The sequence below is a fragment of the Camelus ferus genome, chromosome 3 (assembly GCF_009834535.1).
Source record: "Camelus ferus isolate YT-003-E chromosome 3, BCGSAC_Cfer_1.0, whole genome shotgun sequence".
Taxonomy (NCBI): domain Eukaryota; kingdom Metazoa; phylum Chordata; class Mammalia; order Artiodactyla; family Camelidae; genus Camelus; species Camelus ferus.
Window position 1 is genome coordinate 27,647,258 of NC_045698.1, and position 20,718 is coordinate 27,667,975.

General features: G+C 42.6%; 1 protein-coding gene and 1 pseudogene across 1 annotated transcript in view; both read right to left on the minus strand.

The window, feature by feature from the left end:
- Window positions 1–6,955, minus strand: part of DAB2 (DAB adaptor protein 2) — a 162,702-nt gene extending 155,747 nt beyond the window's left edge. The window contains exon 1 of the mRNA XM_014559663.2: window positions 6,779–6,955. The gene's annotated coding sequence lies outside the window, so the exon portion shown is untranslated. The remainder of the gene's footprint in view (window positions 1–6,778) is intronic.
- A 3,108-nt stretch (window positions 6,956–10,063) lies between these two features.
- On the minus strand, window positions 10,064–10,242 carry LOC116662876 (annotated as a pseudogene).
- Between the last annotated feature and the right edge of the window lie 10,476 nt (window positions 10,243–20,718).

Here is a 20,718-nt window from a genome sequence, read left to right on the forward strand (position 1 = left end):
GTAGGTCCCAATCGTTTCATGTATGGATGTCTTTTTAATGTTAACAATTTTCAAGGGCTGTCTATGCCTTCAGGGCATAGTACAGCTCCTTTTCCACAAATTATTTTCAATCGCAGACTTCACTTCTTTCTTTGTGTTCCAATAATTATTTTTTTTCCTTGTACTTCACCCATATTCTGTTTGTAAAGTAACTGAATGCACAGTGGATAACTCTGAACTCCTAAATACTTTACATATATTATTGGAGGTTATTTCAGCCTGAAATGACGTCTTGTTCATTTTGTTTCCCAATAATGGGCAGTTCATATTGAATGGAATGAACTACTTGAAAACTGGATATATTCTGTGGTGATCCAGAGGACAGAATTAGTATTAGTGGGCAAAATTAAGAATAAGATTGATTTTGGCTTAATCAAAGGAAAGACATTATAACGTTTTGACATCTCAAAAATAGGAAAGACGATTATTTGAAATAATGAGTTCCAGGTAACTGAAAATACCCAAGTCAGTTTTTTTCCCAACCACCATTTAAGCTCGGAGCACTGTACCAAGTGTGTAGCATATAGCACTATGTTTAGTCTTTATACTAGTCCCACAAAGAAGGAATTTGAATCATCCCCGTTTACTTTAAATGGTTAAGCAACTTGCCTCAGTATACAGCTTATAGGTGATGGTGCTGGTACTGGAACTCAAGTCTGTGTGATGCCCAAGTCTTGATATTTGACTTGGATGCCTCCCTGTGTGGGTGGGATTCCCACACGGGGTAGGATGTAGAAGCAGATAAATCTCTGAGGTTCTAGGAAAAATGCAATTCTAGGAAAATATAAGTTATCCAGGTAGAATCCTTGGCTTTTGTTACAGTTTAGCAGGTCTGATTTTCAAAAGAGAGCCAAGAGATGGAACCTGGAGGGAGAGGAAGCAATCCACAGTGAGGTGCCCAAGACAATCTTCCACTTCATTCATCCCCATTTATTCTTGCATCCAAGTTGTCCTTGACTCAGAATGAGAACAGGTCCAAGGTCTCTGATAACCATATTATGATGGGCTACACATTGAGTGGGGCTTGGGGAGCTTAGAAGCCCTTTCCAAACACTGCGGACACTCTAGCTCTTTGAGTGCTGGACACAACTCATAGTATACGTCATTAATATTGTCACGGTTCTCAGCCTGTGCCTGCAGTAGGCACTTGATTAATTTTATCTCCTTTCACTTTCACCCTCTTTGAGTCTGCACGTATCTTAAGATACTTCCTTGAGTAGCAGTAACGTAAAGAAATCAGTATTATTTGATAATGTATCATCTATAAAAATAAGAAAAAATACTGTGTATTTATATGTTAAGCCATTGATCTGATTCTTCACAAAAGGAGAATGTCATATTTTGAAAACGTTTTATTTTTGACGTTCAGAAAAATATGCATTTACATGCAAAGAATGGGACTAGAATGTTGAATAAAGAAATTTCATTTATGCATTTTTTTCAACATATTTCAAGATGTTTACTTTTTCAGCAAATAATCTGACTTGACATTTAGAAGCTTGGAGAAGGGAGAGAGGCATTACCACCCCGTCCTTTTGTGTTTCTGCTGGTTATTTTGATAGTCCACTCAGTATAACCGAAGAAAGCTTTATGCAAGTGAACATCAACTTCACTTTTCATGGAACTTATGACCTTAAAAAAACCAATCTCTTAACTTCCTTCAGGGAGCCATGTGACTGACTGCCCTGTCAGCAAGCTACTTTTCCTGAATCAAGTTATTTCCTTTCCTACACAGAAAAATTGCTGTTATCACTTCCAACCCTTTCAGTCACAGCCATTTTCATGTATAGTTTACCCTTGGAAAAAAAAAAAAGAATGTCTTTTCCTTTTTGCTTATTTGCTAAAAAGTTGTTTATCCTAAAGAAAAATGTAAGGGTATAAGCACATTTCATGGTCTGTGGAAAAATCGGCTTTTGCTGAGATTTCTGAGCCAAGAGACAGCTAAAATACCTCTGAAACACCTACTTTAAGACATTCATTTCAAATATCTAAACATAAGAAAAACATGATATGTTTAAAGCCAGCATCACCCAAGTACTTCCCAACTTCTTTATCTTACAACATATCTTATATCTTATAAGATATAATAAGATATCTTATATCTTATTTCTTTATCTTTTTCCTCCAGATTTTACTCTGCACACTTTCCCTCACATTTAACACTGGAACTACTTCTGACTTGTTTGCTATTCCCCCGGCCTGAGGCTTTTGAGACATGGGACATCCTGATTTCTTCACTAAATGATTTTTTTCTCACCCTTTTCCCATAGCTCCTCTCGCACCTCGCCCAGCCCTGTAAATGTTCTATCCTTAGCATCCTGCTTTCTTTCCACATGCTCTAACTGGACATTCTCATGTTCGCTCGTCCAGCTTTAAGCTTCATCTACTCACGGATTAGTCCCACCTTTAACCTAGACGTCTCTCCTGAATTCCTGCCCAGAAACCTCCTGGGCAGCTCCTCCTTGATGTCCCCTGGCTCACCTCTCACGGAACATGTCCCAGACTGCACCCATTATCTGCTGCTTCCCAGCCAGCTCTTCCTGTGTTCCTTATCTCAGCCGGAGGGGTTTCGTGCACCCAGACACCCAAGCTTAAAAATCACTGAGTCATGCTCAGTTCCATTCTACCCTGAAAGATTTCCCCCGTCGCTTCCTTCTCTTCCTTCCCAACGTTGTGCGCTCAGTTCAGGCGCTCACCAGCTCTTCCCCAGGTCATCACAGAGGTTTCCTAACTCCCTCGTGTCTTATCTAGCTAGCACTGATGTCAGAGACTTATTATGAAAATGACATTCCGTGTATCATTCTTTTGCTTTGAAACCTTTGATATTTCTCATTTCACACACAGAACACTTCTGAACTCCTTAGCAGACGTTATAAAGCTATTTGTAGCTTAGTCTCAACGTGCTCTGTTAGACTCAGCTTTTATTGTGCTCTCACCACCCCACCCCACCCCAAAGGCATATGTGCTAAATTCACCATAATCTTTACATCTTTTTGGCTTTGTACATGCCATTGTTATCTCTACTTGAAATGCTTTCCTCTGTTTTCTTTTCCCTGACTAATGATTGATGCCATTCATTTTTCAAGAGCCATCTCAGACACCATCTCTTCTTTGACATGTACCCCAGTCTCTCCAGAAACACATTCTCTGTCTGCTCTTTCTGCCCTTAGCTTATCTTTACACTAGTTTCGGGGTCCTGAACTATAAATATTACACAATAGTAAAGGGTTCTTAAAGAGCAGGTGAAATGTCTTCTTCTCCACCCCACAAAAGTCTACCATCATGTCTGACTCGTTCTAATTTATTTCCTAAAAAAAATGGAATTCATAGGCAATAATGAAAAATCTTAAGAATGGCCCAACTAATTCCAAATACCTGTCCTAAATATTTATGTTTACTCTACATTTTCTTTCTTCCAAAGAACTCTGTTTACTTCCAATCCATGACAAACTATTAGTGGGACTCCTGGGATTGGCAACTAGGACCCAAGGTGAGGACAGAAAGAATTCAATAACTGCACTGACAGATGCTGGAGTCAGAGCCAACATTCCTAAGAGTTGATGGATGTGGCCAGCTACTGCCAGCCTCCATCCACTACATTATGAAACTGGCAGCTAGACAGAGAGGAGGTAAATCCAAGGGTCATTAGAATGCAGTGGGTGTGAGATGAGAGGGAATTCCCTCCGCTTCCCCTGGGGAATGGAAATGAGGGTTCCCAGTCTTTCTCCCTTAACCTCCTTGGGGTTCCAATAGAATTGTTCACAAGGGCTGCTATATTGTTTGGCTTCCTGGCTGGGCATTTGTTGAAGAAAAGGGCTTGTGAGTGTACCTGCACATCAGGAAAGCAGGGGAGATGAGTCTTGGTAAGAGAGAGGCTAGAGGGGGGCAGTGTTAAACTGGGGACACTCAGTTTAATGGCCAAGATGGGAGACTTCTGTGGGTTAAGTGGATGCCACTTAGAATGGGGTTGAGGTTGCTCCACCCCCATTCCAAGAGTCTCCCCACCTCACTCTGGCTGCAGAGGGCTGTGGAGTATACGGCCAACGGCAAGGGCTGAGGGGCTCGAAAAGGTTGGCTGGATTTCCAACTTCCTCATCACTGGGGCTCCCAGGACTCATCCCACTAGTCCCCAGAGAGAAGCCAGAATTTGGAGGCCTGCCTCACAGAAGGCATCAACAGCCCAGGCTCGTCAAGGGAGAAGCAGCCCTCACCGAGAGAGCCATCACGGCAGGGGCCCGTTAGCATGGTATCTGCCCCGTTGCCTGTCTCCCCTCCCAGCCCAGCATCCTGGAACAGAAATCCTGCGAGGGGGCACGAGGTGGCGGTGCCTCTGAGCTAGCCCTCCAGTCAGGCAGCGGGTCAGTTCACGCTATGCCTAGGTAAAGTGGAGGAGGGGGAAGGTGAGGACAAACTCATGTTTAATGACTGACTGGACTGAGGCTTAATAACTGAAGGCACCTGGAAAATTATGGAGCTGCCTCAGATGCTTGAAGAGATCTACTGCCTAGAAGAGAATTAATACTTGATAGAGTACAATTAGGAAGAAAGATTTAGAAACACAAAGGCTTCATATTTCTTGTTGTGTTAACACTGCTTTATAATTTAGGTACACATGGAAACCTATTCAAATTCATAGACACTCTGCAAAGAAAGAACAAAATTCAACCCCAAACCACCATCACAACAAACCTCCCATCACTGATTTACCCCTGAATCCAGTAGGTAACACCATTCACTATATCCCCAGTGGACACACTGGGGATCAGAACATGGTCAGGGGTCCCCATGGAGGACATGCAGAAATGCACGGTCTTGTTCTGACCCAAAGGGGCTCATAGGATAAAATGAAGTGAAGCAGATGGCAGCTCCTGTTCAGATCACAGCTTAGAATGAGTGCCTAACCGGTCACAGGATGCTCTGGAACTTTCTGGAACCAATGACAACCCTGCTGATGAGGACATCAGGAGGTATATTATGTAAGCCAGCCCTATTTGGAAACAGCTGATATGTTTGTTCTTCTCTCAAAAGCAGAAATGCGAAGTATTTCATGGTATTACAGGATGTTAACAGGAATTTCTTCTGAAATGCTTCTGCGGGAAGGCTAGCCCATTCTTGAGCTACTTCTGTCGAATTCTCTCTCTGTTCTCTCAACACCGGCACCTTCACTGGGTACGTTTATGTTGCACAGCACGTTGCTTGTTTGCTGACACTATTTTCTGGCCAATTTCTTGCCTTCTCAGGTCATTTTCCCATAATCTCTCTGAAAACCTGAGGCACTTTGCTGTAATGGAATTCCTTGGACCATTTTATATTAGTCTTTAAGGTATTGTGTCACCCATACACCTGTCCAAAGAGGTCTTTGATTTTCAACTTCCTCTGAAAGATGCCTCTTCTCCTGAATCCTTTATGTTCCAGCCAATTCCCCACTACCTCCCTCTTCTCTGGGACTCAGTTTCCCTTAACTTCAGCATTCCGTTTAGCCAGCTCTCCCCGGAAGCCTATATTACTACCCCCGGGGGCATCCTTGACAACAATCGATAAGTAACAATCACAGAAATGTGTATGAGAAACACCAGTAATTGTCAAATTTTAACTTCAGAAGGTTCTATACATAAGGGTTCTGTTAATGCTAGAAGGAACCAAGTAATCAGAGGTAGGCAGCCATGAGAATTAGCTAAAATGTGTTAACATTTTCATAGTAACATATACTGACAGTATAGTATATACATATAGTAATAAGTAACCCAGTCATTTAATCCTTAACTGTGTGAAGCCGCATTGTGTGTTTTAACGTTGGATTTCAAAACAGCCCAATAAGAAATGGAGTAAGGAATATTTCTAATGATAATCAGGGAATCTAGCCTCCCTTCCTCTCAATTTTCAAATGGGCCCAAGTAATCTGGAAACCAGAATTACTGGACAGAAGTAAACTGGGCAGTACTGATACACCATATATGGTAAGGGTAGGTAAATTTTGGTAAGGTTGTTACAATGGCTCTTTTTTATGCCCTGGAAGTTCAGTTTTAAATGTCCACTTCCATCAGGGACTTTGGGATTGCAGTATATAGTATGATATGCTTTATTACATGGTGATGGAAGTAATCATGGAAAATGCTTATGCTTTGCAGATGCTGGCAACTTCTTCCCTTTTGATGTAAAATACAACATGAAGTCTGCGCATAAAATCAGAGGTATAAAAACTGCTAGCATCTGTGAATATTTTATTCTTTAGATACTCCCTGGTCCAGAAAATAAAATGTATAGAATGTTAACTGAATTTCAGCAATCACACCTGTACAAAAAGAAAGCACCCAGTTTCTTTATCATAACAGCTCCCCCTGCTGCTTCAGAGCAAAGGCTTCATGACTGTTTGCCGTTTTCCTTACAATCTTTGAGGGACTCTGGAAACATGGCTGGAAAACATTATCCTCAACTGAACCACAGCCAGGAAAGTCTCAGGAGGGAATTCTTTCCTGACATAAAATTAAACCTGGCTTCAGCGTATCTTTGGGGGGTGAGGGGAGGAGGAAAACTTACTGTTGATGTTTCTTGACTTGGCTTTCTTTCTGTCCTTAAAGCAACATTATTTTAAAAATCTGTAACAAAACCTGTCATCTGCCAAGTCAGCCAAGCCTCCCTGCCTCTGTCAGCTCAGGTTTCTCCATCTTGCCCTGTTCTGTCGCCTCATTGCTCTCAAACTTGGCAAAATTTATTCATTAACAGATGCCTTTTGACTTACCTGTCAGTGGCTGTCTCTCTGTGCCGCAGAAGGGAACCTGGGGCCGAAGGTAAGCCTGGGCACGGTGGCAGGGATGTGGCAGTGAGGCCACCAAGCCACGGAGTAACCAGGCCTCTGGGTGACTTGTCTTTCGGCCTTGCTCGATCGATAGCTGTTGCACGACTTCAGCAGTGGCTCAGGACCAACTGGCCGCAGGCGATGTATCTTCAGGTCCAACTGGACGCGCTGCTTATCAGAGCAGAAAATCTGGGATCGGTGGTCAGAGGAGGCCTTTGCCTCTCTGTGCCTGTAGTAGATGGTGCGATGAAGATTAGCGTGTGACCTGATGTCACTGCTAGGAAGGCCAGGTTATTTATTCACCTAAGGGGCAGATGTTGTTAGAATCGTTGAGTTAAAAAACCAGGGCTCTGATGCTCTGGTGGGTGGAAGAGATCTTTCCCCTCAAGATGAAGCCAGACTGACTTACCAAACCAGTGTTGCTCTGGGATCACCCTCTCCTCTGGCACGACCTTCCTTTCTATTCTCATCACAAACAGTGACTTAGAAAGTTTGTCTATGGGTATGAGAGGATTAGAGCCAATGAACTGACACCGGCCAGAGGTTTTGCAGCACGCAGCATGATCGTTACACGTGCTGGAATGTTCAGCATTGGTCTCTGGCTCTAAATCTACTACTCTCATTAAAGTGCACTTATAGGACAACAGGACGCTGTGTTGGGTGCCATGTGGTCAAACTGCACCCGGTACAGACCAGGAAACAGTATGTGACACAGTCTACACACTCCACACACTCTGTTAGGAAGGGGCCGAGATGGGTTATGAACACACCAGAACTTGCCTGTGTGCTCTGGTTTAAGACCTGCTCCTAACTGGTTTCCTTGCTTAAGAATATGTCCTTCAACTGGCTTATATAAGAGACTGCTTTTTGGAGGTGAAGCTGTTCTCTATCTAGGGCATCATTCATTTAAAATCTCAACATTTCAGGAGAGGAAGGTAACATTTCATAGCGAACAGTATTTTTGGGAGAACAGCGAGCCAGTTACCTAGCCAGGCCCTGAGGATACAGATGACAGGGAAGTGGTTCTTTGAAGAAGGTGGGCTGAAGGAGAAGGGTCAGGCCAGAGGCAGTGGGTGTTGCCTCGGAAGGCCTGGGAGGGCCTGTGAGTGATCACAGGTGGGAAAAGGGCATCTTGGGGGCAAAACTTGGGTATCTTGGGGACAAAATGAAAGCACTGGAGCTGGGGCTTGGCCAGTAGGGATGGAAATTGTGGCATTCTGTGAGAGGACAGGTACAAGGAGAAGAGTGAGCTCTGAACATTAATTCAACTTCTCTTTCAGAGTTTTCTGAGGCCTAATCTGAGAACTGGCCCTGCCTTCCTCTGTATCCAGATACTTACAAGGTGACCCCACTGGTCCTCATTTTAATAAGTGATTTTCCTCTCCATCTGCTTGTGTAGGTCTCAGGACAAAGACTGGAGAGCTGGGTCCTGGAAGAGAGGGCACAGTTAACTCCAGCTGTCGTGGCTTTAGCCTGCTTTTCAACATCTCCTGCCTGGACCAATGCAGTATCATCCTTCTCCATGCTCTCCCATTCCAGATCCAGCTCATACCCAAAGGCAACCCTGATGATGCCACTGGCCTACTGAAGAATATAAAATGTTTATATTTGGCCAACTGAATAATTTCTTACCTATGGTAGACTGATTTATTGTTACCAACTAGTTAGCCCTCTTTCTTGACAAAGGATTATACATCCTCGTCTGTGGCAATGACTTCTGGTGCCTCCTGTGCTGGAGGGGTATTCTTTGCTCTGCTGACGTCAGGCTTGGTCGTATGATTTATTCTGGCCAATAGAGTATGAGCAGACATGATAGATGTCTTTCTTGTCTTTGGCAGAAGCTTCAAAAGCCATTGTATGTTTCTGCTGGGCCTGTCCCTTGGGAAACAAGGTTTCCCAAGTTGAAGCAGATCCTTCAGTCTGATTCAAAGAATCAGAGGAGAAGACATGTGATACCGGAGCCATTGCAGCCACCAACAAGTAACACAAATGAGAAACAAATGTTGGCTTCTGTAAGCCACTGGAGTTTGGGATTTGCTTGGTACAGTAGCAAAGCTGATTAATATCAATGCACTCCACAGTTTCTCCTCAATCTATTTCTCTAGACTTACATTGCATTACAACAGCACATGCAGCCTACAACTCCAGCCAATCTGGAAGCACCTCCAGTACCCAGCCTATGTGTTTCTGCTTTCATTATTCTTTCTAGCTCAAACTGTCTGTCCCCAATGTTCAACAAACCTCACTTTACTGATTCTTCTAGCTAGCTCTAAATCTATCCCATGTATGAAATCTTTGACTGTCTTGGTTTGAAATGATTTTTCCTTCCTCTGAATTCCCACAAACATTCATGTTTATGCTACCTAGCTCTCTATTTGCTAATAACAAAAAGTGCTATTTATTGAGCATGTACTATGTACCAGATATGGCTGTACAGGATCTAGGTGTTCTAGATGTTGGTTTGTACCAACTGTGTCTGTTTGAATACCTTAAGATTGGGTAAAATTAAAACAGCTTACTGTGGGTGAAAAACCTGTAAAGGATAAAAGGGGAGGAAGTAGCAGAGAGTGGCAGGAATCTTCACACCACAGTCTGACACCTGTGGAGGAAGAGAGGAGGATGGGGTAAGAGACTAGAAATGTGGGAGAGCTGGGAGGCCCGGGCTTCTGGTGACCACAGGCACCCCCAGGGGCAGGATGGCAGGGGCAGACCATTGAAGGTATAAACAGCTGGTGGTTAGCTGAGTTTGAACTCGTGAAGGGCATGGAGCCTGGAAGGCAGCTGAAGCTTCTGCCCGCCACCTACTTCAGCAGTGTTACCTGGAGCCACCAGCAAGGCAGAGTCGGATAAAGCCTGTTCCCAGATTTGGGGGTGTTGCAACTCTAAGCGCCCCGGTAAAGAGCCTTGGCAAACCACAGCTGTGGCACAGAGTGGGAATAACGAAGACACTCACCAGTCCCTCGCTAAAAACCCGCCGAGGTCAACACCATACTCAAACTAAGGAGAGCCATTAACTTGCTGCAAGTCACGCTAGTGAGGCCAGAAAAGGGAAGAAAAGGAAACCCAGACAGTTCTGCCCGGGATGGTACAGGGGGCAGAGGCTGCGGGAAAGCAGAGAAAAGCAGCACCCCTCACTTGCTCAGCGCCAAAGAGAAGGACCTTCCCGGGAAGAAGCAGAGTGATGAAGAGAAGCAGAGAAAGTGTGCTGTTTGCAACCAATGTGATGAGAGGGGGTGCACCCATTCCTGGAGGTGCTGCAGTACTAGGTCCATGCATGGAGTGGATGGAGCAAGTTTCTGCTCCAAAAATCCACTGAGTATATTGTCCTCTGATAGAGAACCTATCAGATAGTAAACCCATGAGACTAGATACTACACTTGATCTCAGCCAAGAGGCCGAGAAGCAGTTTTTCTCATGTATTTCTTGAACCATTTTCCAGTCCTGATTTCTGCTGTGTCGAATAGATGATGTCTTGTTACATTGTGCCTTTTGTTTTGGTCCTTGAATGTGGATATGGATCTCTTTTTCCCCTGAGATTAATTTTTTTCTTTCTTTTTCTGTGACTGTGTTTCTCATTATTGAGAAGTTGTCTTACTGAGAGAAGTGAATAAGGACAGATTCAGAGAGTTGGTATTTTGAAAGGAGACAAACTACTCTTCCCCGATCCCAAAAACCAAATAAAGAAAAGAAAACAGAAAGACTTTTAGAGTTAGGGTAAGTAGACCATTGCCTTCTATCTCCCTGTAAATCAAGCATCATTCCCTTAACTTTCTCTTTGGGTCCATTTAAAAAAAATGAAGCAAAACAAAAAAACCCAACAAATAAGTATAGATCTTTATATACATATATATTTATACATATATAAATATATAAAATCAAGTAGCTCACAGCCACGTGATATGTATATATATGGAGAGAGATGAATACATGGTATGATATACAGATATGTCTGTATGTATGGTCTGAATACTCAAGATAGCCTTTCTTTCTACTGTAGTAGGTGGGGTCACATAGAATGCTGGCATGTGCTGAAATCAAAAGACTTTCTAAGCTCAATACTATCTGCAAGGAAAAACTAAAAGACAGCAAACAAGCAACCATACAATCAACCTCCCAAATCCTCCGTGAATCCTTCCACTGATCACTGTCCCCCTGACTGCCATGTGTGGCATTTTACTTTTCAGCTCAAGGTCAAGACCTGCCCTGGACATCTCATTAGGGTGGGATCAGCTATCCTATAAGCACTTTTAACTGGTGCAATAAACAAGCCTGGTTAATGGGCTTATAACTAAAAGGCATTTTTCCCCATCATGGTCACTTTAGGATGAATTCACTGTGGAAGATTTTTTTTCCGCCTTTGGAAGAAAACTGTCAAGCACTATGACATTTCTGGTCATTCTAAATTTATCAAAAGAGACCTCCACATCTCTTAAGTCTTATTTCAGAAATTAACATCTTCAGTCATAATATATGAATTAGCACTACAGTTTGCATTCACAGATAAGGCTTGTCCTTCATTCACTAGCGCCAGCAATGGACAGGCCTGCCTCTGGAGAAAAGGGTGTGATGGCTTCTTCCGTCCTTGGCAATCTTCCCTGTTACTCAGTGGCTGTTGTTTCTGACTCTGGGGCTGAAGACAGGAAAGAAAAGACAGATAAAGGGGAAAGAAAAAATCTGCTTAGTTGTCATGCCTGTGAGCTGCCTTTTTGCTCTCAGAGCCTCACAGATAGTCCTCCAGACTCCCATCCTGCTTGGCCCCTCAGACGGTACCAGACAACAGTTCTCCTCACCTTTGACCTATTGTTCTGATCACCCTTCAGCCTCTGATTTTCTGGTGCTTCATTTTACCCAGATCCTTGCAGTCCCAAACCCCTTGTCCTCTGGCAAAAGTTCTTTCAGGCACGTCTTTAGGATGGTACATAAAAGGGCCCCAGGTGGGCATCCCTTACCAGGAGTCTCTACTTGGCTTTTGGTGTCACAGATCTTGACTTGCAGTCAGAGGGGAGCAAAACTATTTCCTACTGCAGTTCCCCCTGCTCCCAGAGCACCGGAAGGCCGTTGGCATTTGTCAGGGGACCTTCCTAAACTCAGGCAACAGAAGCAGGTACTCTGAGCGCTCTCCTTTGAAACCCCTCCTGCGAGACTCCAAGTGAGGAGGTGTGTAAAACTCACAGAACAGCTTTCTCTATCTACAACTTTCTCTTAAATCTTCCTCCTTTTTTTCATTTTAAAAAAATTTGGGGTAATTAGGTTTATTTATTATTTTTTAAATGAAGTTACTGGGGATTGAACCCAGGACCTACCTGGTACATGCTAAGCATACACTTTCCCACTGAGCTATACCCTCCTACCCCTCCCCCCAAAATCTTCCTTTTTGTTTCTAATTTGGGGAATCTATACCCTTGAAGTGGGTGACGGTCCCAAATCATGTACCTGGTATTGAGCAAACTCCTTTGAAATCTGCATCTTGACCTTAGGGGTCTCCCCTCACTTGCTGTCTGAAGTTGTTTACATGGCATTTCAGTTGACTCTTCAGCTCTATGTTATCACCTCTTTTCAACATTCTCTGCCCCTTTTAGGATCCTCTGTAGAAATCTCCATGTTCTTACGCAGTGTACACTACCAAGTCCCTAAAATGTGTCACCTCCCTGGGACTTGGCCTTCCTTAGTCTTCCTCATTCCTTTTGGACATCTAACCCGTCCCAGTCCTCCCCATCCCCATCCCCACCCCCACCTCATCCTTTAGACATGGGGTTGCCATCCTCAGAGCCCTGCTCTCTGCTAAGGGAGCTGGGTGACTGCAGTGAAGGCTCTCTCTCGTCTTCTTTCCCCACACGGCACTGGGCAGGTTCATACACTGTCAATTGAAAGTCACCACTTGACTCAGAATCTTCCTAAATTTGTTGATGGTTTATTGTTCTTGTTTTTACTTTTTAGCAAAACCCTTTTTACAAACTAAATATTTCAATCCATTTGCTTGTAGATATTTCAACAAATAAAATACGAATAAATGGGAATCAAGCAAGAGTGTGGTCCCAGAGACCACCCGCCTGGATTCCTCCACAGCCCCACAGGCACTGATAAAGAAGCCTGGGCATCAGGAAACACACTCAGAAAATCACTACTTTAAAACAAGTCGTGACTTTTAAAACAGTAGCAAAGCATGGAAGATTGATTTTAGGAAAGGATGTGTGCCCCACAGTCTTCCAGAAGTCACACCACATGGGTTGTTGCCACCTGTCTATGAAAATTAGTGAATGCTAGTAGTCTCAGCCCCAATTCCCTGCTTACTTCAGACACAATCAGCTTCTAAACATCACCTCTTGGTGAGACCTCAGTGTGGTTTATTTATTTCTTTAAATCTGGTTTATTTATTTCTTTAAAACCCAAGCTTCTGAAATGGAATCCCTCCCTATAGAGAGACTCATAAAGGCCAGGGCCTGGTTTCTTTAAAGACAGAAAAACAAAATTCAAAACAAAGAGCTCCAAAAACTTTATTTTGTGGATTATGTTTATGGCATTTCAATGCCTTTCCTTAAATCCCTAAATAATACGAACTGCTGAGACTCTAACAGACTAATTATGCTGCTGGCCTTTTGAACCTTGACTGCCAGGGTCTATGTTATTGCTTTGAGTTTTAAAGGAGACCCAAAATATCCCTTTACCCAGTCCATGTTGATTTTTTTTCTATAAATGTACCAGCACTCTGTGATATTGACGCCATCTGACCAACACAGAGGAGTGGACCCTACTCTTCAACCGCCCCCCACCCACCTAGGTGTTTAGACTTTCTCATACATATTCAGATTTCTGGGTCAGGCACCTGGAGCAAACCAAGTGGTGGCTACTTAGGGAGGAATTGGCAGGATGACTCTACTTTTTGGGTCAGCAGAAGGATTCATCAAGAATAGAGGGGAAAAGGTTTAGGAGTAACACTAGAAAAAAGAAAATAGTTTCTTTTCTCTCCCACAATCGTTTCTCCATTGGTGACCCTGTAAGAGCTTGTGATTGCGAACTAGGACTCGAAGGCACGTAGTTCTGTACTGGGTCAAACATGCTACATGACCCTAACAGGCCACACACGAGGCATGGGCAGGGTCTGAAAGGCCTGGACCCACAAAAACTTTGGATTGATCATTTTGTATTGCCTGAACATTATCACTGGAAGGAACCAAGCCCAGAGCTGAGTGGGGAGCCGAGGAGGAGACTTGGGGGAAATCTGGTGTGCCTTCTTTATAGCCTGGGGACCCTTGATTGTGGAGCAGTCTAAAGAGAGCTGAGATTCTAAGAATTCTGCTGAGGAATGACCAATGATCTAGGTGAACCATGGAAGCAGCTTTCAAGAGGCACCTGTTCTGATTAACCACCTTCAGACACCTCAAATGGCAAGAACCTCTCTGCACTAGTTGGGAAACATTGTTTAAGACAATTACTACCTTTAGAAAGTCACCATTTTCACTTCAAATTTCTTTCAAAAGAATGTTGGACTGAAAGATTGGTAGCTAATGATTAACCTCTAGTAATTAGTCTCCTGAAGCCAGAAAGAGAGGAACCAGAGCTCCATCAACCCTTAGGATGTGAGCCCAGCTCCCCCATGAACACCCATGAACACGCCGAACCACTTTGCTCTCCTTTGATGTTTGTAGTCACACATGAAATTTGACACACAAGCATGTACTATCTTATACTGCGAATGGTTGTTTTATATATTCTGTCTTGACTCCCCAGCTGTATATTTCTTAAAGGCAGAAAATGAGAACATAAGTCATATTTTAAATATCCCATGCAAGGTTTCCCAGCTCAGGGCTGGGCACGAGATGGGTCCTCAGAAAATCCTGGTTTGTTGATCAGCGATTGGCAAGTCACAATAACTGTCAAATGCATAGAAGAGCTCGACGGCCAAACCTTGATCTGCCTTTGCTTACTAAAGATGTTGACCACGGAAATAATCAGCATGCAGTGTCCACAAACATGCAGGAAGTTGTGGTCAGTTTTATGGCATTCCAGGCAGAGAAGTATAATCTGTTCAAAATGCTTAAAACTAACTTGTATATTAAATATGACAATATTTTTCTTCCTTGTCAATGAGGAAAAAAACATTTTGTGCCTATGTGTTCTCACTGCAATATAATGAAAGATTTAACACGGACTTTGGAGCATTCATTCCCAGCTCTGCCATTTGTTGGTTGTGACCTTGAGGAATTATATAAATGCTAAATCTCTCCCTCTTTCTTTTTTTCATTTCTCTTTATCCTCAGACAGCATCCATGAAATCACTGCAGGACAACTTGTAAGTTTGGAAGTTAAATCTCACTCTACACTGTTCAGGAGACTAACTATTGATTAGTTGAAAATACATCCATAGATAAACAAAAATTCATACCTAGATAGAGAATGATAGATAGATAGATAAATAGATAGATAGATAGATAATACATGATTGATAATTCTAACTACTCTCTTAAGAAGTTAGATTATGCTAAAGAGAAGGCTCACCCACAATCCAAACCAGGATGGGTTGAAACGTGCACTTTGGGGTATATATTTGGAATAGAACAGTGATATTTGTGCAAATGGGAAAAGTACAGAAAATGTTGGAGCAGGGAGGGCACCTGGGAGAGAAGAGAATGAGACGGTCAGAGTACAGCTCGGGACCAGGGGAGGGAAAAAAGCTAGCGGCTCACAGATGGCAGAGCAGAAGGAGCTTTGAAGAAAAACAGTACTAGGAAGTTATTAATTTGTTTGCAACGGAGTATATGGACATTCCTCTCCCTGTGTGTTACCCTTGTGTCTTTAATAAAAGTCAGATTGCTCACTGAGGCTTTTCTGTGAAAGCTCTTTCCTTTAGGAATATTTAGAGGATGAGCTTCACTTTCCTTAACTCTGAGATGGTGATGATGACGGGGTTAAAGTAAGCACCAAATGAGCTCATGCTTATGAAATGCTGGCATATAATGAGTGATTTTTTTTTTTTTTTTTTTTTTTTTTTTTACTTTTTAAGACATTGTGGATTGATTTATTTATAACTACATAACCGCTTAAGGTTGTACAGTTACTATTGATCGGAATAGCTTTCTGGTTGCAATATACCGAAGTGTTTGAGAGCATGGCGTTGGAGTCAGACAAACTTGGGCTCAAATCCAGACTCCACCCCTTTTTGTGTGAATTCAGGCAAATGCCCTTTTTTCTCATTTGTAAAATGGGGATTATACCTACATCATAGTGACGTGGTGAAGGAGGGACGGCTAAGGAGACAGCATTCTACAGCTATGTTACTCAAGTTTCCCAATGGAAAAGGAAAGACACTCAAATAGGGGTAATTTGAAGAGAACTTAAGAAAGGGGCAATTTATGAAGTTGTGGGTAGGATGTAGGGGAGGCAGCACAATGTTGAGTACCGTGTCCACAGGTGAGCAGTAGAGGCCTAAGGGAGTGGAAAGGAGTGGAGAAGATGAGGACTGCAATCTGGAAGGATGGTTGTGTAGAACAGAGAATAAGGGAGTCACTTGATGTGGTCCACACTGATCAGTATCTCCGGGCACAGAGCAGAGATGGTGACCAGGATGGAGAGTGGATACAGAGAGAATGGAAAGTATCCAGCATAGAAATGATTAGCAAAGTGCCTGTTGGAGTAGCACTCAATCCATGACTGCATATAGTGCAGAATATGGTACATAATGTTTATGATCTTGAATCTATAGCTTTTCTTCTGTACCCCAAGAAGTCAAAAGACTATCTGGCTTTATATGCCTAGTGAAATCAGTATGATTAAAATATCGGTTCTTGCCAGTTCACCAGGGTTCATTAGCATCCTCTCATTTTTACCTCCTCCTCAGGAGGCAGGAACAGCATTTCCAGATTCCCTGCTAACCTGTCTTTTCCATGACAGGAGAATAAATGTGCCAAATGATGAGGAACTTCACTGCCTTTGATAAAGTACGGTGGCTTGCTCACTTTCCAGCCACGCCACCCAAGCCAAGGTACCATATCTCTTTGAGCCTCATGTATAAAAATGATCTTCTATTTTCAAGGATAGACCTTGAGGGTATTATGCTAAGAGAGGTAAGTCAGATGTTCTCAGACAAAGACCTTATGATTTCAGTTATATGTGAAATATAAAAAACAAAAACAAATAAAAGGACAAATCCAACAAAACAAACACATAGATACAGAGAACAGATTAGTGGTTACCAGATGGGGAAGGGGAAATAGGTAATGGGATCCACTGTATGGTGATGGATGGAAACTAAAATTTTTGGTGGTGAGAACGCTATAAGGTGTATAATGGTAGAACAATAATGTTTATGTGAAAAATATGTTTTAAGTTATACAATGTTACTTCAATAAAAAATAAATAATAAATTTTAAAAATGATCTTCCAAACATTGAGGTACCCCAAGTTTCAGTCCCCTGCCCTTTACTCTTCTTTGTCCAGTCTCAATTCTTGAGTGATCTCATCTCATCTCATGGATTTAAGTTTCATTTATAAGCAGATGACTCCAAGCCCGGATTGCATCCTAATCACCACATTAGTATATCCAACTGCCTACTTAGCATCTCCACTTGAATATTAAAAGGCATATGAAATATAATTTGTCCCCAGCCACACTTTTGATTCTTCTGTCTCCACTTGCTCACCACACCAACCCCCAACAAAAAAAAAAGGGAAAAATTCCTGCCCCTACCTAGTCATTTCATCTCATCTAATGGACCTACATCTCTCTAGATGCTTAGGTGGCTTTTTGTTTGTTTGTTTGTTTTTAATGGAGGTACTGGGAATTGAACCCAGGATGCTGTGCATACTAAGCATGCGCTCTGCCCTGAGCTATACCCTCCACCACTCTAGATGCTTAGGTTTAAATTCCACATTTTTCCTTGACTCCTCTCTTTCTCTCATACCCCACACGCTATCCATCAGCCAATCCTGTCAGCTCTGTCTCCAAAACACATTCACTCTTCTCAACACCTGTACAACAATAACGTGGTCTGAGCCTCCATCATCTCTCAAGTAGAGTAATTTGGACTAACAGTCTCTAACTGATCTTCCTGCTCCCACAGTCTTCTCTCCCACACCAGAGTCATAATCACCACGTAGATGATGTTGGTAAATGTGAGTCACACCACACCACTTCTCTGCTCAAAACTCTAAATTGCTTCTCAATTCATTCCAAGTCAAAGTCTTACTGTCATGTGCTGTGAAGTCTTTACTGTGTCCTCATCCCACTTTCCATTGGCTGACCTCCTCTCTTATTTCTCTACCCTCGAATGACTCTGTTCCAGCTACACTGGGCTTCCTCGCTGCTCCGTGAATACACTAGCATTCTCCCATGGCAGGCAGGCTGTTTGCGTTTGCTGTCTCCTCTGCCTGGTACCCTCTTCTCTCTCCCCAGGTATCCTGACTAGTCCTGCACTTCCCACAGATTCTGCTCAAAGTCTCTTGCTCAGTGAGGCCTTCTCTGACCACGTATATAAAATAAAATGACACACTCACCTTGCTCTCAATTCTACTTCCCTGCTCAATCTTTCTCCATGGTGCTATGTTCACCTGATATATATTTACACCCATTTCTTTCTTTGTGCTGAGTCTCCTTCCTCTGGGATACAAGCTCCAGGAAGTCAGGACTGTGTCTCTAACTGCTTTACTCCCACAGTGATGACAGTGAATGAATTAGCTCATAGCCCAGAGTTGCTGGGACAGTTGATGGTTCAATGAGATGAAAGTCCTAAAAGGGTTTTTCTAATACAAACTATACATGATCTGAGATTTGGGGCTAAACTGTTAAAGGCCTATTTTATGTTCTATTGCCAATAAAAGTGCTAATAAATAATGTAATTATAAGTTGGTTTTGGTGTTAAAGGAAATATATGTTTATACCTAAACATCTTCACGTGTAAGTTTTAGGGTACAAGTGTTAATACTTCAAGGAAGCGAGATGACTCGTGTGAAATTGTCTGTCATGGGGCCCAGAATATGATGTTTGTTTTCCTGCCATCCTTCTGGAGACAGAGGAACTTCTGTTGCTCCTGGACTTGGGGGTGGAGTATGCATTTTATCAAACTGTTCCTCCATTTGCACAGCTCTTCCAGTTCCACCCAACAGAAGACACAAGGGCAAGATGCAAAAGCAGGCAAGCTGCCTCGAGGATGTGTGGATGCTTTCCGCAGATTTCCCAAGTGTTTCTAATTTTATCCTACATGAATCACTCCTAAGTGTGTATCCCCCAAAGACAGAGTGTCTTACAATAGCATAGTGTAGTGTTTCCCAAAACTGTGCTCCAAAGCAATGCAAACATCTACAAAATATCAATTAGAGTCTCTCAAAGGATATAGTTCATGGTCAAAGAAATTTGGAAAAAAAATTGGGTTAAATAAGACTAAATAGATTCCAAATTACAAGTCTTCTTCTTTTATATAATAACCTGTGTTGTGAGTCTTCTGGAGAAAAGTCATAATGTAGGATTTTCTAAACTTACTTCACCATAGAATCCATCTTTATAGACCCTCAAGTTCAACTAAACGCCCTATGGAATATCCAGTGTAGCTTAAAAAAGATTTGATTTAGTTTTCTTATAACCTCCAAGCTAACAGAAGAAGTATTGTTATTCCTATTTTACAGATAAGACAAAGGAAGCTGTCAGCCCGATAACTGGCTTCTCCATGGGTTGTGAAAAGGCAGACCGAATGAAACCAAGATCTTCTGGCAGAATTTTAATTTCCATTTCATTGCAACATATTGTCATCTATATATGCTTCTTACAGCTGCCAAAACAAATCAACACAAACTGGATGGCTAAACAAGGGAATTTTTTTTCTCATGGTTCTGGAGGTGCTGAGGGAGGATCTGTCCCTGCCTCTCCCCAGCTCCTGGTGGCTGCCAGCAATTCCTGGACTTCCTTGGCTTGTCGCCACATCACTCCGATTTCTGCCTGTGCCCTCACGTGAGTTCCTTCCTCCTGTGTGTCTCTGTGTCTTTCTTTCTTTATAAGGGCACTGGTCATTGGATTTTCTAATTTATTCTCCTATAGAAAGACTTGCTATGTGCAAGCTTGAGGCTCTCATTTTTCTAGGCTAGAATCAAATCTATATTTTATGACCCAATATAGAGTCCTTTGCACAGCTTTGTTCAGAACAACTGCCTTTGTTGGAACATTTGTCAGCTTATTTCTTTTCCTTGGAGTTGACCAGAATTCCATGCAGTATTCTAGTCACAATGCACCCATCTGACACAAGAGGTTGTGATGATTATTTTCCAGTGATTCTCAGGATTTCCACGGCTTTTGGGTCACACCAGCCTTTTGGGACATTCTCGAGGCAGCTTTGGAAAGAAGTCCCTTTGGAGACTGCTCAGTTAGTAAAGGTGAAATTTAGAGCTGCCTTGTCACTTCTGGGAGTAAGACTCCTGAGCATCAAGGCAACCTTGAGGAAGGAAGAGGAGGGGAGGCAAGAAGAGGGGGAGAGGAAGGGAGGGGGGAGGAGAGTAAGGAGGGGAAGAGGGGCTTTAACAGACCTGATCTGATTGAGGCCCTGGATCCAGCCATCTCTGAACTCCCTCATTACAAAGGACAAAAAAATTCCTTTTCACAGATAGACTTCAATCCTTTGCTTGACACTGCCCAGAAGAATACAGCATGGAGTTCCCAACTTCCAATTTTAATCAGTTAGGGCTGAGGAGGGTGGAGTCGTGAGCAAGTGTCTGCTTTGGGTCAGGCTGTGTGAGGCCCATCGTATGTCATGTCATTTAAGTCTTGTAACAACTCTATTAATTATGCACTGCTAACCTGTAAGTTAAAAAAACCCCAAATGTTAGGATAATAGTTTCCTTTAATTTGCAATAAAGTTTAAAAATAAAATGAAAATACATGTGTATATACATGTATACACAGA